We start from the raw sequence: 20,284 nt of genomic DNA on the forward strand, positions 1-20,284 counted from the left end.
TGAGGGCTGAGGGTCAGAGAAAGGAAGAGGTTCTCTTTCCAGTCCCAGAAACCCATGCCCCCCTCTCTGTGGTTAATTGGAGTGTCACTCCCTAGTGAGCATATCCATAACTCACTTAAGGGATTCTCCAGCCTGGCCCTATGTTGAATCTTGCTACCGCCTTTCTGCCTAGCAGGCACCCAGGGTCCACTACATCCCTACTGAAAGGGAACTCATTACGTGCCAGGCAGCCCTTTCCTTCTGAGGCTTCTCTGATAGACACTACCTCCTTATTTTGAGCTAAAATGTGCTTTCTGTACTTCCAGCCATTGACCCTAATTCTACTCACGTGGCTTTGCAACTTCCTGTGAGTCTATTATTTCAAACAAAGTTAAAAGTAAGCTGAGATGTGAAAGATACAAGAAGTATCCAAATTGGAATAGGAACTGCCCAAAATGGAGAATTAGGAATACAAACAAATGAAAAGAACATCATTGCACCAAGGAGGTGGCAAGAGCCTCATGGCAGGGAGAAGGGAGTCTGAATGTACTACTTAGGACCTTAGGTGATGCTTGAAGTCATGTGACACTGATAACACTAGAAGAGACTTAAAGGGACCTTAAAGCAAATACTAAAATAACAAAGAGTTAAAGCCAATGAGTTGAAAAGAGAGATAAAATATAATCATAAATACTTGATTAATGCAAAAGGAAAGCAGAAAAATAGGAAATGGAAAACAACGCAGATGAGATTCTGCTTCTGAAACAGCACCAGGAGGAGTCTGTTGACTCAGTCCCAGGAAAATAAGCATGACACGTAAAGATTGTTTTTAAAAATTTAAACATTTAAGGCCTCTAGAAATAATCTTATGGCACATAGCAAATGGAGAAGCATTTATTCAAGAAATACACTCCAACCTGTTAAGCACAATGAGAGTCAGTGGCATTTAAGCCACAACCTGCTCTTCCCTCCACACCCTGTCCCCAGATCTATTTGAGGAAAGCTTCGCTCTGCATGGTGTGATCAACAAGATGGGGCTCCCTCTTTCTATAATTTCCAGTTCAAGGATTATTGTATACAGTAGACAGAATAATGGCTTTTCAAAAATATCAGCTCTGGAACTGTAGTCTCTGGAACTGTAAATGTCTCCTTGTAAGGAAAAAAAAAAAGGTCTTTGCAAATATAAATAAGTCAAAGACCTAAAGAAGAGGAGATCATCTTGGATTATATGAGTTGGCCTTAAATGCCATCACAAGTGCCCTTAAGAGGTAGAGAGAGATTTGACACAAAAGTCAGTTATGACCATGGAGGCAAAGATTAGATGATGCTGCCACAAGCCAAGGAAGGTCATCAGGCATCAGAGGTGAAAGAAGCCAGCAGTGGATTCAGACCCTGGGCATCAAGAAGAACGTTGCCCTGCCAACACCTTGATTTTAGCCCAGTGATACTGATTTCAGATTTCTGGCCTCTAAAACTAATAAGATGCATTTGTCATGTTTTAAGACACCAAGTTTGTTCCAGTTGTTACAGCAGTCACAAGAAACTTATACAGATTTTAGTTACTGGGAAGTGTGGTGCTACCATAACAAATACCTAAAAATATGGAAGTCAGTAAACAGTGAAGGCTGGGACAACTGTGAGACACATGATAGAAAAAGCCAAGATTACTCTGGATAGACAGTTGGTAAAAATATGTATGCTAAAGACTGCCAGTGAGGGGTCAGGAGGAAGCCTTCACTGTCTTAAAGAATACACATATCATCATACATAGAATGTTGACAGAAATATGATGTTAAAGGTGCTTCTGGTGAGGGCTCAGAAGGAAACGGACATTTAAAAATTGGAGGAAAGGAAATCTCTTGTATACGGTCAGAAACGTATCTAGTTGTGTTCTAAAATGTGTGAAAAGCAGAACTTCTTAGCGATTAATTTGGGTGGTATTTAGCTGATGAGATTTCCAAACAAAGTGTGGAAGGTGCAGCCTGCTTTTTTTGTTTGTTTGTTTGTTTTTGAGACAAAGTTTCACTCTGTCACCTAGATTAGAGAGTAGTGGCATTATGTCATCATAGCTCACTGCAACCTCAAACTCCTGGGCTCAAGCAATCCTCCCACCTCAGTCATCCAAAGTACTAGGATTATAGGAATGAGCAAATGTGCCCAGCCAGCTGGCTTTATTTCTCACTGCTTATTGTAAAATGAAAAAGGAGAGAGAAAGATTGAGGAAAGAACTGATCAGCAAAAAGGAACCAGCACTTGATGAACTGGGAAATTTCCAGCCTATCCAGATTATAAAAGATCCTAAAAATAGATTTTTTGTTAGGAACCATGCTACGTAGGTAAGGCCAAGGATTTGACTAAATAATAATTTTTGTAAATGCACAGGCAGTCCAGAACCAGCGTGGAAGGATTTGAGGTGGTGTTCAAGTTTCCACGTGTCAGTGGCTGAGGATGGATCCGGAATGCCCTTTACCTGGGCTGTCATGGCTACGTGAACTCCGGTCACCTCTGCATGCTGAGTTCTACCTCAGATTCCTCTGTATTCTAGTTTTGAAGTTCTAATTCTTCTCTAGAGGACTTGCCATCTATTTTCCTCCATTTCTATTTTTATCTGTCTCTTATTTATGTCATTCTTAGAATATGATTAACCATGTATCATGTTTTTTGGATTTATTATTAGTTTGAATTTTACCCAACCTTTATAGTGTACAGAATATAGAATTATGATTTCGCACTTATTTTTTCTCAGCATCTTTTTCTCTCTCACTCCCTTGACTTTCTCCCTGAATTTCTCCAACAAATATTCTTTTTGTTTTTTATTGAGGTAAAATCCACATAACATTAAGCTTATCATGTTAACCCTTTCAGAGAGTACAATTGAGTGATTTTCAGTACGTTCAGGTTGTGAATCCATCACTCCTGTGTAATCCCAGAATATTTTCATCACTCCAAAAAGAAACCCATGCTATGGTCTGAATGTGTGTGGTTCTCCCAAAATTGAAACCTGACCCCCAACATGATAGTAATAAGGGGTGAGGCCTTTGGGAGGTGATTGGCCCTCAGGGATTACTGCTGTTAGGAAAGATGCACAAGGAAGCGTTTTTACCCCTTCCTCCAGATGAGGACTCATTGAAGGCACATCTGTAAGGAACGGACCCTCACCAGACAGCACATCCGCTGGCACTTTAATCTTGGACTTCTCAGCCTCCAGAATTGTAGGCAGTAAATTTCTGTTGTTTATAAATTACCCAGTCTAACGTATCTTGTTTTAGCAGCCTGAATAGACTAAGACCTTCTCCATTCTTCTCTTTTCCTTAGTCTCTGACACCATTTGCTTTCTGTCTCTATGGATTTGTCTATTCTGGACATTTAATATAAAGGTAATCATACATTATTTGTGTATCTGATTTATTTCACTTAGCATGTTTTCAAGGTTTATCCATTTTGAAGCACATGTCAATATTTTATTAATTTTTTGGCTGAATAATATTCTGTTATATGGATATACCACGTTTTGTTTGTCCATTCATCAGCTGATGGACATTTGGATTGTTTCCACTTCTTGGATATTATTGATAATGCTGCTCTGCAGATCTGTTAACAATCGCAAGTGAACATACATTTTCATTTGTTTGAGCATATACCTATGAGTGGAATTGCTGGGTCACATGGTAACTCTAGGTTTAATTTATTGAGGAGCTGCCAAACCATTTTCCACAGCAACCATATCATTTTACATTGCAATGTATGAAGATTACAGTTCCCCTCATCCTCACCAAGGGCTTGTTATCCTCCCCACACCTTTTTTACATTATAGCCATTCAAGTGGGTGTGAAGTGGTATCTCATTGTGGTTTTGATTTGCATTTTCCTGAGGACAAATGATGCTGAGCATTCTTACTGGTGTATTTTGGCCATTTGTATATCATCTTTGGATAAATGTCTATTCAAATCCTTTGCCCATTTAAAATTGTGAGTTGTCTTTTTTGTTGTTGAATTTTAGTAGTACTTTACATATTCTGGATACTAAATTCTTATCAAATTTATGTTTAATTTTTTTCTCTCATTCTGTAGGTTGTCTTTTTATGTTCTTGATAGTGTCTTTTGATTCATAGGTTTAATTTAAAGAAGTCCAAATTATCTATTTTGTTGTTATTGTTTCTTGTGCTTTTTATCTAAGCAATCTCTGCCACATCCAAGGTCATAAATATGTGCCCATATGTTTTCTTCTTAAGGTCTATAGTTTTAGCTCTTTTGTTTAGGTCTTTGATCCGTTCTGAGTTAATTTTTGTGAATGGTGAGGGGTAAGGGTCCAACCTGATTCCTTTACATGTGGTATCCAGATCTCCCAGCACCATTTGCTGAAAATACTCTTTTTTCCTTCAATGAAGGGATTTGGCATCCCTGTTAAATACCACTTTACCATAAACACTGTTTTTTGTTTTTCCTGGATTCTTGATTCTAATTCACTAATCCAAATGTCTATCTTTATGCCAATATCTCACTGTTTTGATTAATGTTGTTTATAGTAAGTTTCGAAATTGAAAAGTGTGAGTCCTCCAACTCTGTTCTTCCTGTTCAGGGTTGTTTTGGCTATCCTGGGTCTCTTGCAGTTCATGTAAATTTTAGAATTAGCTTTTCAATTTCTAAATAAGACATCTGAGATTCTGATAAAGATTGCTTTGACTATGTAAATCAATTTCACAAGTATGTCAGTCAGGGTTCTCCAGAGAAACAGAACAAATATTAATAAAATACACACACATACATACACCCACGCCCCTCTCTCATTCCCTCTCCCCCCAACTTGAATTGAACTGAGTTCTTCTCTTAAGTGTTAGATCGTCTATTTGATTCATATTAGTATTGAGTACATTGAATATGTGGTTTTCCATTCTTGTGCTACTTTACTAGGAAAATGTGTTTCAACTTAATCCAGGTTAGTACAAAAGATGTAAAGTCTCCATCCTTTTTATGGCTTAATAGTATTCCATAGTATACGTATATCACATCTTGTTAATCCATTTCTGGGTTGATGGGCATTTAGATTGTTTCCACACCTTGGCAATTGTAAATTGAGCTGCAATTAACAATCTAGTGCAAATATCTTTATAATAGCTATTTTCTAGTGCATGGTTTTAATTACCTTCTCATTTCTTTCACTATATATTTTTTAGTATTTTCTTAGTGTATGGCCCAGGGATTACAATTAACACCTCAACTTAAAGCAATTGAGTTTAAATAAATGCCAATTTAGCTATAATAGCATGTAAAAAACTTTTATCTTGTATACCTCCACCACCTTTATGTTGTTACTATCCCAGATTACATTTTTATACATCGCAAGTTCTTCAACATAGATTTATTTATTTATTTTTGAGACAGAGTCTCACTATGTTGCCCTTGGTAGAGTTCTGTGGCGTCACAACTCACAGCAACCTCAAACTTTTGGACTTAAGCGATTCTCTTGCTTCAGCCTTGCAAGTAGCTGGGACTACAGGTGCCTGCCACAGTGCCTGGCTATTTTTGTTGTTGTTGTTGTAGTTGTCATTGTTTTTTTTAGCAGGCCTGGGCCGGGTTCGAACCCGTCAGCCATGGTGCATGTGGCTGGTGCCCTAACCACTGAGCTACAGGCACTGAGCCTTCAACACAAATTTATAATTATTATTTTATGTATTTGTCTTTTAAATCATTTAGGAAAAAGGGGGATGCTAGGTGTTGCATGCTGTGTCCCCCCACATTCATATATTGAAATCCTTTAGGATGGTATTAGGAGTTGGAATCTTTGGAAGGCAGAACCCTCATGATGGAATTAGAGTCCTAATAAGAAGAGAAATGAGAGAACTTGCTTCCTCTCTATCTAATCCCCAGAATGTGAGGATTCAACAACACAGTATCTGCCAACAAGGAAGTGGGGCCTCACCAAACACTGGATCTGTATTTATCTTAGAGTTTCCAGCCTCCAGAACTGTGAGATATAAATGTTTGTTGTTTGGGCCACCTAGACTGTGATATGTTGTTATGGCAACCCAAACTGACCAAGACAGCCCAGAATGGGGACTGACACATAGTAGACCTTTAATATATGTTTGCTGAATCAATGGAGGAGGAGGTCTGGCAGGTGCAGTGGGAGGCATGAACCTGCAGTCTGCCAGAGGCTATTCTTTGAGCCTTGTGCTACACTCTCTCTCCTGCCCTGGAGAAGTGCCCAGTTGTTGGTATGTGTAGTATAGCAGCCTGACATAGTTTAGATGTTTGGCCTCTCCAAATTTCATGTTGAAATTTGATATTCCTTTTGGAGGTGGGGCCTGGTGGAAGGTGTTTGAGTCATGGGGGCAAATCCCTTATGAATGACTTGATGCCCTCTCCCACTATAAGGCGTGGATTCTCACTCTTTTTGTTCACAGGTGAGCTGGTTATTTAAAAGAACCTGATCACAAAATCCCAAGACCAGAGATGTTGGCGTGGATGTGAAGAAAAGGGAACACTTCTACACTGCTGGTGGGAATGCAAATTAATACATTCCTTTTGGAAAGATATTTGGAGAACACTTAGAGATCTAAAAATAGACCTGCCATTTAATCCTATAATTCCTCTACTAGGTATATACCCAGAAGGCCAAAAATCACATTACAACAAAGATATTTGTACCAGAATGTTTATTGCAGCCCAATTCATAAACGCTAAGTCATGGAAAAAGCCCAAGTACCCATCGATCCACGAATGGATTAATAAACTGTGGTATATGTACACCATGGAATATTATGCAGCCTTAAAGAAAGATGGAGACTTTACCTCTTTCATGTTTACATGGATGGAGCTGGAACATATTCTTCTTAGTAAAGTATCTCAAGAATGGAAGAAAAAGTATCCAGTGTACTCAGCCCTACTATGAAACTAATTTATGGCTTTCACATTAAAGTTATAACCTAAGAATACAGGGGAGGGGGAGGGGGGAGGGAGGGGGGAGGATGGGCAGAGGGAGGGTGATTGGTGGGATTACACCTGCGGTGCACTTACAAGGGTACATGTGAAACTTAGTAAATGTAGAATGTAAATGTCTTAACACAATAACTAAGAAAATGCAGGAAGGCTATGTTAACCATTGTGATGAAAATATGTCAAATGGTATATAAAACCAGTGTATGGTGACCCATGATGGCATTAATGTACACAGCTATGATTTAATAAAAAAAAAAAAAAGGGGGGGGCAGTGCCTGTGGCTCAAGGAGTAGGGCACTGGTCCCATATGCCAGAGGTGGCGGGTTTAAACCCAGCCCCGGCCAAGAACCAAGAAAAAAAAAAGAACCTGGTACTTCCCCCGACCTTGCTCCCTATCTGGCCACATGACATGCCTGCTTCCCCTTTTACTTTCTTCCTTTATTGGATCTCCCTGAAGCCTTCATCAAAAGCAGATGCTGGTGCCATGCTGCTTGTACAGCCTGGGGAACTCTGAGCCAAATAAACCTCTTTTCTTTATAAATTGCCCAGCCTCAAATATTCTTTTATAGCAATGCAAACAGACTAACATAAAGCCTGAATGGATTGAGGGGGGCATAACTAAAAAAATGTGCATTAGGGCAGCGCCTGTGGCTCGGTGGGTAGGGTGCAGCCCCATATACCAAGGGTGGCAGGTTCAAACCTGGCCCCAGCCAAACTGCAACAAAAAATAGCCGGGCGTTGTGGTGGGTGCCTGTAGTCCCAGCTACTCGGAAGACAGAAGCAAGAGAATAGCCTAAGCCCAGGAGTTGGAGGTTGCTGTGAGCTGTGATGCCAGGGTGACAGAGTGAGACTGTCTCAAAAAAAAATGCATTAATGCTAACTTTTATATTTACCTATGTAGTTCTTTCACCATGTGATTAGTGATTGACTCTCTCAGATTAAAAAAATCTTAGAATGTCATAATTTCTCTTTCATATTTAGAGTATAATTTTTCTGGATATGGAATTTTGGGGGGGGTTTTGTTTGTTTTGTTTTTTCATTTTTAAAATTTATTTATTATTAAATCATAGTTGTGTACATTAATGCGATCATGGGGCACCATACACTGGTTTTATATACCATTTGGCATATTTTCATCACACTGGTTAACGTAGCCTTCCTGGCATTTTCTTAGTTATTGTGTTAAGTCATTTATATTCTACATTTAGTAAGTTTCACATGTACCCTTGTAAGATGCACCCCGTAGGTGTAGTCCCTCCAATCACCGTCCCTCAGCCCATCCTCCCCCTCCCCTCCCCTTACTTTTGATTGGTAGTTTCGTTCTGTCAGCACTTTAAATACATCATCCAACAGCTTTCTGGCTTCCATGGAAAGTAAGCTGTTAACAGCTTCAGCATTCACAAATACAAGTTGCTTCTCTCTTCCTGCTTTCAAAATTCTCTCCTTGCCTTTGTCTCTCAACAATTGGATTATAAAGTACATTATACTGTGAATCTCTTTGAGTTTGTCGTACTTGGGATTTGTTGAGCTTTTGGGATATTTATTCATTCGTGTCTACTTGGGAGGTTTGGGACATTACTTTTTCTGAGTATTCTTTCTGCCATCATCTCTGTCACTTCTCTTCTAGTACTCCTATAATCCATGTGTTGGTATGTTTTAAGATGTCCCAAGGTCTCTTAGGATCTTGTCTTTTTTTTTTTTTTTTCACTCTTTTTCTTTCTTATCTTCAGGTTGGGAATCACCACTTGCCTATACAAGTTCATTGATTCTGCCATCTACCTTCTCAAATCTGTTGTTCACCTGTCTAGTGAATTTTTTATTTCAGTTGTTATGTTTTTTAGCTACAGAATTTCTGCTTGGTTTCTTTTACAATTTATATCACTTTATTGATAATATTTTTTTGGTGAGCTGTCATGTTAGTCCCATGTTTTCCTTTAGTTCTACATATATATATATTTAGTTCTACATATATATTAGATATATATTTTTTATATTATTATATATATAGTTCTACATATATATAACATATATATTTTTTGCCCTTTGAGATATTTTAAATAATCAGTTTAAATTATTTTTGTGGTAGGTCCAATGTCTAGGGTTTTTCCCAACATTCGCCCTGCCTTGGGCATTCTAGGTTCCTAGGAGTATATGGTAACTTCTCAGAGGACTTATTCCCCAAAGCATGTCACTCCCAGCCTTTCTTCCTAAGATGTTTGATGTGTCTACATTTTGCCCCAACCATTAGCCCTTCTCTTACTTATTAGCCACCAGGAGGTGAAATAACCAAGGATTCATTCCTTGAACAGAGGGCCTGGGATTCTGCCAGCACTTCGATTTCAGCCCAGTGATACTTCTTTCAGACTTCTGGCCTCCAGAACGATGACAGAATAAATTTCTGTTATTTCAGGACACGAAGTTTGTGATTATTTCTTACAGTAACCATAGAAAACTAGTACATGGTATCTCAGGGGGAGGAACAAGTCACCAATAGATATTATCTCCTACAACTCTAGTTATAGAATAAGTTCTAGACAGTGCCTCTGAGAAGTTAGAGGTCCTTTACTTCTATCTCCTAACACGCAGGTGGAGGTTCTGCCCCAGGAACAGCAGGCTGAGAAAATTGAGGCTCTGACTACTTTTATCCCAGCTCATCTGTGGGGCATAGATTCCATACCAGTAAAGTCAGGTTAAGAAGATTAGAGGCTACCATTCCACCCAGTGACAAGAAAAGTGTTATGGACATTTTTCTTAGGAGGAAACGCTACCCATGACAGCACAGAGCTCTAAATCTCCAAAGGTCTCTCTTGAGGAACTGACTTTATTTGAAACAGAGTGGAAAAATTCAAGTTCAAGTGCTGGCTGAGAAAGAATGAAGATTTTGGTATTAGGCAAAGAAGGGGCAGATAACTTTATAAACAAGCTAAACTGTAGGCCACCTAGTTTTCCAGCAAAGGCCAATGAAACTATGTCAGAAAAAAATTTAAAAAATTATCCCTGGTAATTGGGGGATTAAATAAAATTAATTGGGCTAGGCACAGTGGCTCATGCCTGTAATCCCAGCACTCTGGGAGGCCCAGGTAGGTGGTTTGCTGGAGCTCAGGAGTTTAAGACCAGCCTGAGCAAGAGCGAGACCCCACCTCTACTAAAAATAGAAAAACTAGGTGGGCATCATGGTGGGTGCCTGTAGTCCCAGCTACTCAGGAGGCTGAGGCAGGAGGATCATTTGAGCCCAAGAGTTTGAGGTTGTTGTGAGCTACAATGACACCACAGCACTCTACCCAGTGACGCAGAGTGAGACTTTGTCTCAAAAATCAATCAATCAATAAATAAAATTATTTGCATTAGGCTGTGGAGAAATTTATTCCCCAGGATGTTATTTTAAAAAATAGAATATCCACAATCAATTAATGGAGCCTAACAGCTGGGCTATTATACCAAAGGAGGCAGAGAACTTAACAGGGAGATTAGTGAAAGAACAAATAGAGACCTGATAAAAGCACTGTTACCCAAAGTCAGTGCGTCATTTGAGGAGCAAAATGAAAGACTTATAATTATGGGAATTAGAAGAATTAAGTCTACTGTATATTATGAAAAGGATTCTCTATCATGATTAAGTGGGATTCACTACTACGTAGAATACTTTTGTTATGAAAGGAATAAACAAGACCGCAACAAGAAAAGCAAGCCCTGGAGAGGAAACAAGGAATCAGAGCCCTGAGTTGCTCTTATCTATTGCCTGAAATGTCCAGTTTTTTAACATGAAATCATGAGACATGCAAAGAAGCATGAAAGTGTGACTCATACACATAGGAAAAGAGTAGGCAACAGAATGTGCTTGTGGGAGAGCCCAGATGTTAGATTATCAGACAATAGAAAAGACTTCAAAATAGCCATTAAGATATATTCAAAGAACCAAATGAAACCATGAAAAAATAAAAACCTACGCTGATGACGTTTCATCAAATAGAAAATATGAATAAAAAGTTAGAAATTAGAAAAATAAACACAGTGGAAATTCTAGGACTGACTTTGTAGAAATAAAAAGGATAATAAGGCAATGTTATGAGCAATTGTAATCTGACAAACTAGATACTTTAGATGAAATTTCTAGAAAGACACAAACTACTGAAGCCAACTCAAGAGGAACTAGAACATCTGAATAGGCCTATGCCAAGTAAACAAATTGAATTAGTAATCCAAAATATTATCCAAAGGCAAAGCCCAGGCCCAGATATATTTACTGATAAATTATACCAAACATTTAAAAATGAATTACTACCAATTCTTCACATACTCTTCTAAAAAACAAAACAGGAGGAAACACTTCTCAATTCATTTTAGGAGACTATTATTACCCTGATTCCAAAATCAGACAAAAAAAAAATCAACAAAAAAACACAACAAAATGTTAACTCTTATGAATACAGACATAAAATTCATCAATAGAATACCATAAAGCTTAATCTAGCAATATACATATAATAGAACCTCTGTAAGTTGACCACTCAGGGAACCTTAACGAACTGGTCAACATATAGACCTGCTCAATATAAGGAATTAAGCCTACTGTACTGATATGTACATGTGGTGCATGTCTGGTCTATGAAAATTAGGTCAATTTAAGGAGATAGCCAATGTAGAGAGGTGGTCAAATATGAAGGATCTACTGTATATTATAAAAAGGATTCTCTATCATGACTAAGTGAGATTTATCCAAGGGATAGAAAGTTAGTTTCATATTCAAAAGTCAATCAATGGATGTACCATAGCAATAGAATAAAGGACAAAATCTGCCGTCACCTAAATAGATGAGAAAAGCCATTTGATAAGATTTAACATGTCTTCATTTAAAACCAAATTAGGAACAGAAGGGAACTTCTTCATCTTCCTAAAGGGCATCTATGAAAGCACATATAGCAAACATACCTGGTGGTGAAAGACTGAGTACTTTCTCATAAAATCAGTAACAAGACAAATTATTTGCTCTGGCCACTTCTATTCAACATTTTACTAAAGGTTATAGGCAGAGAAATTAAGAGACAGAAACAAAAAGCCCCCATTTTGGAAATGAAAAAGTAAAACTATATTTGCAGATAGCATAACCTTTATATATAAAATGCTAGGGAACCCACTAAAAAACTATTAGAACTATTAAATGAGCTAACTAATATTGCAGGATACAAGATCAACATACAAAAATCAATTGTATTTATACACATTTGAAATGAACATCCCAAAAATGATTTTTAAAAAATCCATTTCCAGTAGCATCAAAATAATAAAATATTTAAAGATAATTTATCAAAAGAAGTACAAGACTTGTATACTAAGAACTATAAAACATTGTTGAAAGAAATTTTAAAAGACCCAAATAAATAGAAACATCTTCATGTTCATGGATTGGAAGACTTAATATCATTAAGATGACAATACTCCCCAAATTGATCTACAGATCTATGTGTAAAATCCCTATCGTAATCCTATCTTATTTCCTTGCAGAAATTTGACAAACTGATCTTAAGATTCTTATGGAAGTGCAAAGGACCCAGAAGAGCCAAAATAATCTTGAAAAAGAACAAAGTTGTAGTACTCACACTTTTCCATTTCAAAACTTACTACAAAGTCATGGTAATTAAGATATATGCTACTGGCATAAAAACCATAGTTTATAGACCAAAGGAATACAATTTAAAATCCAGAAGTAAATCCCCACATTTATAATCAATTGAGTTTTGACAAAAATGTCAAGCTAATTTGATGGAGAAAAAGCAGTGTTCAACAAATGGGTCTGGTGCGACCAGATATCCACATACAAATGAAGGCTGAACTCTACCTCAGACCACATATAAGAATTAACTCAAAATGGATCAAAGATCTAAATGTAAAAGCTAAAACTATTAAAGCCTTAGGAAAAAAATGGGTGTTATTCTTTGTGATCTTGGATTAGGAAACAGTTTCTTAGATATGACATGAGGCAGGAGATAGCCAGAGAGGCTACAAAAAGAAACTTTTGGGGGGTGTTAAATGAGCTCATCACCTTGATTATGATGATAGTTTTACGAGCATGTACATATGTCAAAATACCAAATTGTCTAAATACCAAACTCTAAATATATGGAGTTGATTAGTTTGTCGTCTGTCAATTTAACCTCAAGAAAGCTAGCTTTGTTTTTGCTTTTTTTTTGGCCAGGGCCGGATTTGAACCCCCCACCTCCAGAATATGGAGCTAGTGCCCCACTCCTTTGAGCCACAGGCACCACCCTTCTTTTTGCTTTTTTTAAAAAAAAGAGATATCTGAGCATCCAGATGTCTCAACCCAGGCAGACAACCCTATTTATTTATAGTCTTTCTCTAGCACCATTAGAGGGGCAGCCTGAGAACAGCTCACTACTAAGAGCAGGAACCACAGATTCATGGATAGAGAACAGAAAACCATGGAAAGTTTCTTGAAAGTATAGTCATGACAGCCCAGGGCATAGAGGCCTGGGGGGCAAGTGATAACACCATTACTGTGGCTTCAGGGACCTAGTGTATTCTTTAAGAGATTATGAGATGGATGCCTTAGAAACATATTAAAGATAAACGTATCTGGGATACCCAAAGTGATCATTTAAAAAATTATTAGATGTATCATATAGATGCAGAAGACTGTGTACAACATGTTAACAATATTGCTAAAGGGAATAACTTTATAAAATCTACCCGGGTTCCAGGTTCCAGGACCTGGGAATCTTCTATGTGTTCCCTACCTCAATACCACCACCCCCATTACCCATAGAGTCAACTACTATTCTCATTTTTGTAAGGATCATTTTCTTGCCTTTTTAAAATATAATTTTACCACCTCATTAGTTTCCGAGGGCTGCTGTAACAAATTACCACAGGCTTGGTGATAGAAAACAGTAAATTTATTATTTCACAGTTCATGGAGGCTCTTGGGAGGATCCACTGGCCTCTTCTAGCATGTGGTGGCTGCCCACGGTGCTTGGTGTCCCTTAGACTAATAGATGTATCCCTCCAGTCTCTGCATCCCTCACATAGCCTTCCTCTCTGTGCTTTTCTCCGTGTCTTCACACAGCCATCTCATAGGGACAGTCTTTGGATGTGTGCTCAACCTTAAATCAGTGTGACCTCATCTTAACTTCCTTTTTATTTATTTATTTATTATTTATTTTTTTTTTGAGACAGAATCTCACTCTGTGCCCTGGGTAGAGTGCCATGGTGTCTTATCTCACAGCAACCTCAAACTCTTGGGCTAGAGCCATCCCCTTGCCTCAGCCTCCTGAGTAGTTGGGACTACAGGCGTCCACCAATACATTTGGGTATTTTTTCTATTTTTAGTAGAGATAGAGTCTTGCTTTTGCTCAGGCTGGTCTTGAACTCCTGAGCCCAGGCTATCCACTTGCCTCAGCCTCTCAGAGTGCTAGGATTACAGGTGTGAGCCACTGCTCCCAGACTCATCTTAACTTCTTACATGTGCAAAGCCCTATCTTCAATAAGGTCATGTTCTGAAGTTCCAAGTGGACATGAATATTTGGGGGACACTATTCAACCCAGTAAACCACTTATATAGTATTCTTAAATAATGCTTAGTTTTGTTTTTTTTCAAACATAAATAGAATGATACCACATATATTTTCTGTAATTTACTTCTTTTATTCAACTTTATTTTTGTTACATCATCTTGATGTGTGAGCTGTATCTTGTTCATTTGTCACTGCCGTATAACTTGCTGTGTGAATCCAACAATTTTTAATTCAATTTGTTCTTAGTGGATATTTATGTAGTGTCCACCTTTTGCTATTAGGAATTACACTGCTATGAACGTCTGTATATGTGTCTTCTGATGCCATGTGCAAAGTTTCTTCGGGAATGTACCAAGAATGGATTTGCTAAGTCACAGAGTCTATGTGTGTGTGTATGTGTGTGCATCATGCTAAACTGTTTTCCACAGTGATTGTACAACTAGAAGGAGAAATTCCTGTTGCTTCGTATTTTAGCCAAGACTCAGTATTTTCAGACTTGAACGTTTTTGCTGATTTGATGGTTGGTAGCTTATTTTTTTATTGAGTTATTTGTTTGTTAATGATTCACTAGAATTCTTTATATATTATGGGTCCAGGAATTTTCCAGTTATGTATGTAAAAATACATTTTGTAGTTTGTGGTTTGTATTTTCTACTCTCCTGTGGAAACTTTTAATAAATGGAAGCTCTTGGGTTTTGTTTAATTTAAAGAATTTTTAATTTTTTAGAGTTAGAGTCTTACTCTGTCACCCTGGAGTGCAGGTTGGAGTGCAGTGGCACAATCACAGCTCCCTGCATCCTTAAACTCCTGGGCTTACGCAGTCCTCTTGCCTTAGCCTCCTAAGTAGCTGGGACTATAGACAAGTGCCACCAAGCCTAGCTAATTGTTTTAATTTTTCGTTTAGAGCAAGGGTCTTTCTATGTTGCCTAGGCTGGTCTCGAACTCCTAGCCTAGGAGCCTCCTAAATGGCTAGGATTACAGGTTTAAGCCACCATGCCTATCTTGATTTAAATGTGATTCAATTTCTCAATTTATTGGCCCATGGCTTATACGTTTTGTGTCTTATCTGCCTGCCATGAAGATAATTGTACATACTCGCTTTAAAAAACCTTATATTTATAAATACCTACATATAAGGTATTTAATCCACCTGCAATGAATTTTTATAAATGGTGTATAGTAGGAATTTTGCTTTCTTCTCATAAGATTTTGCAATCTTCTAAAGACCATTGATTCCAGCCTATTTCTCATTGATCAAGCACATAGCAAGTATATACAGCATGTGGTTTGTTTCTGGGCACTCAGTTGTGGTCCTTGGTTTATAGGTGTGTTTAGTTATTTTTGACTGTGTGTATTTCATTTTCCCTTGGAATATTATTTGTGAGTTCCTTGCAGGAAAATCTGTCTTGCATCTTCTAAGTACTTGGAGTGCCACCACTCTGTCTCATTGAAAATTCCCTGCTTGAGGTTAAATGGCCAGCGTGAGGTGAAATTGCTGTCCAGAGCTTGTGAATTAAGGCTGAAAATCTAGATGAAGACCATTGGCTTCTGTTTATAAATTCTCACTGGGTTTTTTTTTTTTTTTTCTACTATCACTTCTTAACACAGAGGTTCAAGACAGCTGAGTTTCTTTGTTACCTTCTTGAGAGAGGCAGGTTTATTTCCAATTTTCCCTTACTTTAGGGAGTAGCTGATTGGGGTCTCAGCTGTATGGGGATCTCTACAGGAATTAATGCCTATTTGGGTCATATGTTTTAATGTCTGTCCACTGCCACCAGGAAGTTATGAAACTCAAGTTCAAGTTCAAGTTCACCTTCTGTGGCAGATTTCTTCAGGCCAAATGCTGGCATCTATTCTTGGCTTGTCTTCTGGATTTCTGTATTGTCTAAATGTTTTGACTTGAAAAGTTTTTGCTTTTTGGCTAAATCTTTAATGCATTTTAGATTATTTTCATATTTTTTCCAGGTTTTTAGTTGTTTTCAGTGGAAGAGCTGGTAGTCCACCATGTAATCAAAAAGTGTCCGGAATGAACCAATTTTTAAGTTTCCAAATGTTTAATTTAAAACTTATGAAGTGCATTTTATCTTTAGGATTCGAAAGACCTGAGAGATCTGTCTTATCCCAGGATAACTGACGTACTCTCCTCCCTATCCCCACCCCCATTGCCTGTCTCCACCAGTAGTATGTGCTATTAACACCTGTAGCACACACTCCACCAGTGCAGTGGCAGGTCAGGGTTGGGGTGGGGTAGGGTCACCTCCACAGTGGCCTGTGCAGGGGCAGGGAGTCCTGAAACCCGCTGTGTTCAAGACCCCAGTTCTCATCTTCCTTGGATTATGGGCCTCTTTAAGAATATAATGAAAGCTAGAGGCGGACATATGACCACACACAACAGACACAGTTTCTGTTGAACATTCCTTTGGGAGACTTTTGGATCCTCAGCAGTGGGATCTCCTGATTCTAAAATGGGAGATCTCTCTACAGCATATCTGTAGCTTTGCTGCTTGCAGCACAGCAGCAGCAGGAGTTGGCATGGGCCAGCTGTGGATGTTCTGCTGTGAACCAGCTCTGCTGTGAACCAGCTGTGTCTGTTTCTCATACCAAGGGTATGATTGAGGGCTGATAATACAGAGTTAGAAGTGGCCCAGTCCAGACCCCAGCTCCTTCTGGGCCCTGCTGAGCCTCAGCAGGGACTCTGGCCAAGGAGTGAAGTCTCCAATGGACATCTGGACCTGCAAGCCATCCAGAGCATTGTCCCTGGCAGTGACCAGATGGTCAGGTCAGTGCCTGGGTCCTTCCAGCTCACACATGCTTATTGCCAGAATGGGAGCTTCTCAGGCCAGGGCCTCCCTTGCCCATGTAGGCTGGCACCAGGTTGAGCAGGCAAGGAAGGAACTGCAGACGACAGCCATCCAAGCAGGAGCCTCTTCCCTGCCTTGCAAGGCCCTCTTGGTTTTGAGGAGACCATCTGGGGAGCTCGGACAGGGAACTGGAAGCAAAACAGCCACTGGAGTGCCCGAGGGGCCCAGAGGGGCAGACTGGATAATCTGGGGACAGCTAGCCCAGGGCCAGTGGTGTGGCTTCCTCACCTCCTTTGCCTTCTCCTCTGCCCCTTCACTACTCCTGGGAAAACAGCCATCCTTGACCACCTGCCCACAGGCCCCTCCTGCAGAAGACACTACGAGAAGCAACTGCTAGAATTTTCTCAGGGCTAACAGCAGTTGTTGGCTGTCTCCAAAGCATGCTCAGCTGTCCTTGGGTCTCAGCCAGTCCCCAATAGGAGGGTCACAGAGGCACAGGCTCAGTAACATAGCCTGGGGCTTCCCTCTGGCCTCTTTAGTGTGCCTGGTCCTGCAGACTTAGTCCTGTGACTGTTTACAGCCCAGTATGAAGGCCCCTGTGGTGCTCTCCTGATTTGGACTCACTCAGAGGTGGCCATTCCAGGGTGAGAGTACCCAGCTTGCCATCTGTGCACCTGGGGGCAGCCCTACCTCCAGGAAGATAGGACAGCCTGGGGCGACAAAACCCGACCTGCTCCAGCTGACTCTCTGCGGCCTCCATTTTCTCATCTGGAGTGCAAGGAAATAATAGCCGCCTACAGGCCCATCCAACCTCACACCCACATCCATCCTGCCTGCTGTCTTATGGGCTCCTCTGGCAGGACTCCAGCAATAGGTACAGGAAAAAAAAAAAAAAAGAGCTTTCCTGCTCCTTGGGCTCCTGTAGCCCTGTGTCTGCCACCACCGTCCTCCTGTGCAGACAGAACCTCCACTGAGCCTCCAGTACAGGCCTGGCTGTGGGCCCACAGGAGCCGGGGTGAAGGAGGCCTGTTCAGGGAGTTCTCTGCACCTTGAGCTCAGCCACTGTTGGCCTGGTTTACCTGTCAGCACAGGAACCTGAACCAGAGCCCAATGTCCCCTCTCTGGGGCACCTAGGAGCTGAGGGTATTTATAGCCTGGACCAGGATCCCAGCCTGACCACCCCTACCCCCAGTGCTTCCCTAAATCAGGGCTCAGGGTCTCCCAACATCTAAGGCACAGATCCCTCATTGCTCCGGAGGTCCCCTTCTTTCTCTCCGCAGAGACTTCTGTGAGCTCCCTGTGAGCTGGGCTCTCAGGGTTTCAGAGCCTGGTTCTTGGTCACCTCTGTGTCCTTGCTCCTGGGCTGCCCTGGCCGGAGAGGGCGAGAGAGAGGGAGGGAGAAGCTGCATCCGGATGAGGGTCCGAGAGGTGGGGAGAGAAGGGTGGGGAGGCGGTCCATGCTGTGCTGCTGGGCAGATATGTCATCCTCTCTGACAGAAGCTTGCTCACACTTTGGGCTCCGTGTCCAGGAGCAAATGGAGAGGGAGCTGAGGTTTCCTGGGGTCAGGGACAGCAGCTGTGGCCGAGTGGCCAGCATAATGGCTCACAGGCTCTGAGGCTGCAGGGGCGATGATGTTGGGCTGCTGTGGCCTCCTGTCCCAGAGCTTGTTGGTGAGGTGCCTGGGGGGACCCAGGTCACACCCACAGTCAGCCCTCGCTCCTTGGGAGGAAAGAGCTCTCTCCTCCTGCTTATCCTTCCTGGCAGCCATCTGACCACAAGGGACAAGCCAGCTGCAGTGCTGGCGGTGGGCTGGACAGAGGTAGAGGGACTCAGGATGCTTTCCAGCAAGATTGTCAAGTCTCTGCAATGCATCGGCCACAGGCTGATGAAGCCCATGCGGAAGAGGCTACCTCAGGCTCATGTGGGGCTCACAGGAGGGCCACTCCACCACCACAGTCAACTCAGAGGCCCACCAGACCAGTGATCACAGCCCCTTGTCAGTCCCACACTTGTCTTTTTAATGTTTTATTTTGAGATAACTGTAGAACATGCATACAATTCATACCTACACTTGTAAGAAATGATAGCAACATCTTATGTATACTTTCCCAGTTTCAGCAAGGGCTGACATCTTTCAAAACTACAGTACAGTATCACAACCAGGATACTAACATGATACAGTCAAGATGACAGAACATTCCATCACCACCAGGGTCCCTTCCATAGCCACACCCCTCCCCAACCCTCCCAATCCTGACAACTGCTAATCAGGTCTCCATTTGTATAATTTTGTCATTTCAAGAATGTTATATACATGCAAACATCGCATTATGTAACCTTTTGGCCTTGGCCTTTTTCACTCACCATGGGTCTCTGGAGATCCACTGGAGTTGTTCCATATTCAACAGTTGATTGTAATACTGAGTGGTATTCCATGGAATGGACACACTCCAGTTTGTTTAACCACTCACCCATTGAAGGATATTTGGGTGTTCCTAGTTTTCTGGCTGTTATAGAAAAAGGTACTATGAACTTTTGTGTACAGTCTTCGTTTCTCTGAAATAAATATATATAAGTCTTCGTTCCTCTGAAATAAATGTCCAAGAGTATGATTACTGGATCATATAATAGATGCAAGTTTAGTTTTGTAAGAAACTGACAAACTGTTTTCTAGAGCAGCTATACGATTTACATTCTCACCTGCAATGTACACATGATCCAGTTTCCCCACATCCTTACCAGCAGTTGGTGTTATCACTGTTTTTATGTTAGCTGTTGCATACGTTATGTAGTAATATTTCAATATGATTTTAATTTGCATTTCTCTAATGGTTAAAAATGATAAACATTTTGATCAAGTCCCAATAGTGTATTTTTGAAGCAGCTTCAATCGCCCGGGGGGTCCTTCTCATAAAAAACTTGCCCAACCCAATTTCTTCAAGGGTTTTCCCTACACTCTCTTCTAGTATTTTTATAGTTTCATGTCTTAGGTTTAAATCTTTAATCCAGTGAGAGTCTATCTTAGTTAATGGTGAG

The sequence above is a fragment of the Nycticebus coucang genome, chromosome 3 (assembly GCF_027406575.1).
Source record: "Nycticebus coucang isolate mNycCou1 chromosome 3, mNycCou1.pri, whole genome shotgun sequence".
Lineage (NCBI taxonomy): Eukaryota > Metazoa > Chordata > Mammalia > Primates > Lorisidae > Nycticebus > Nycticebus coucang.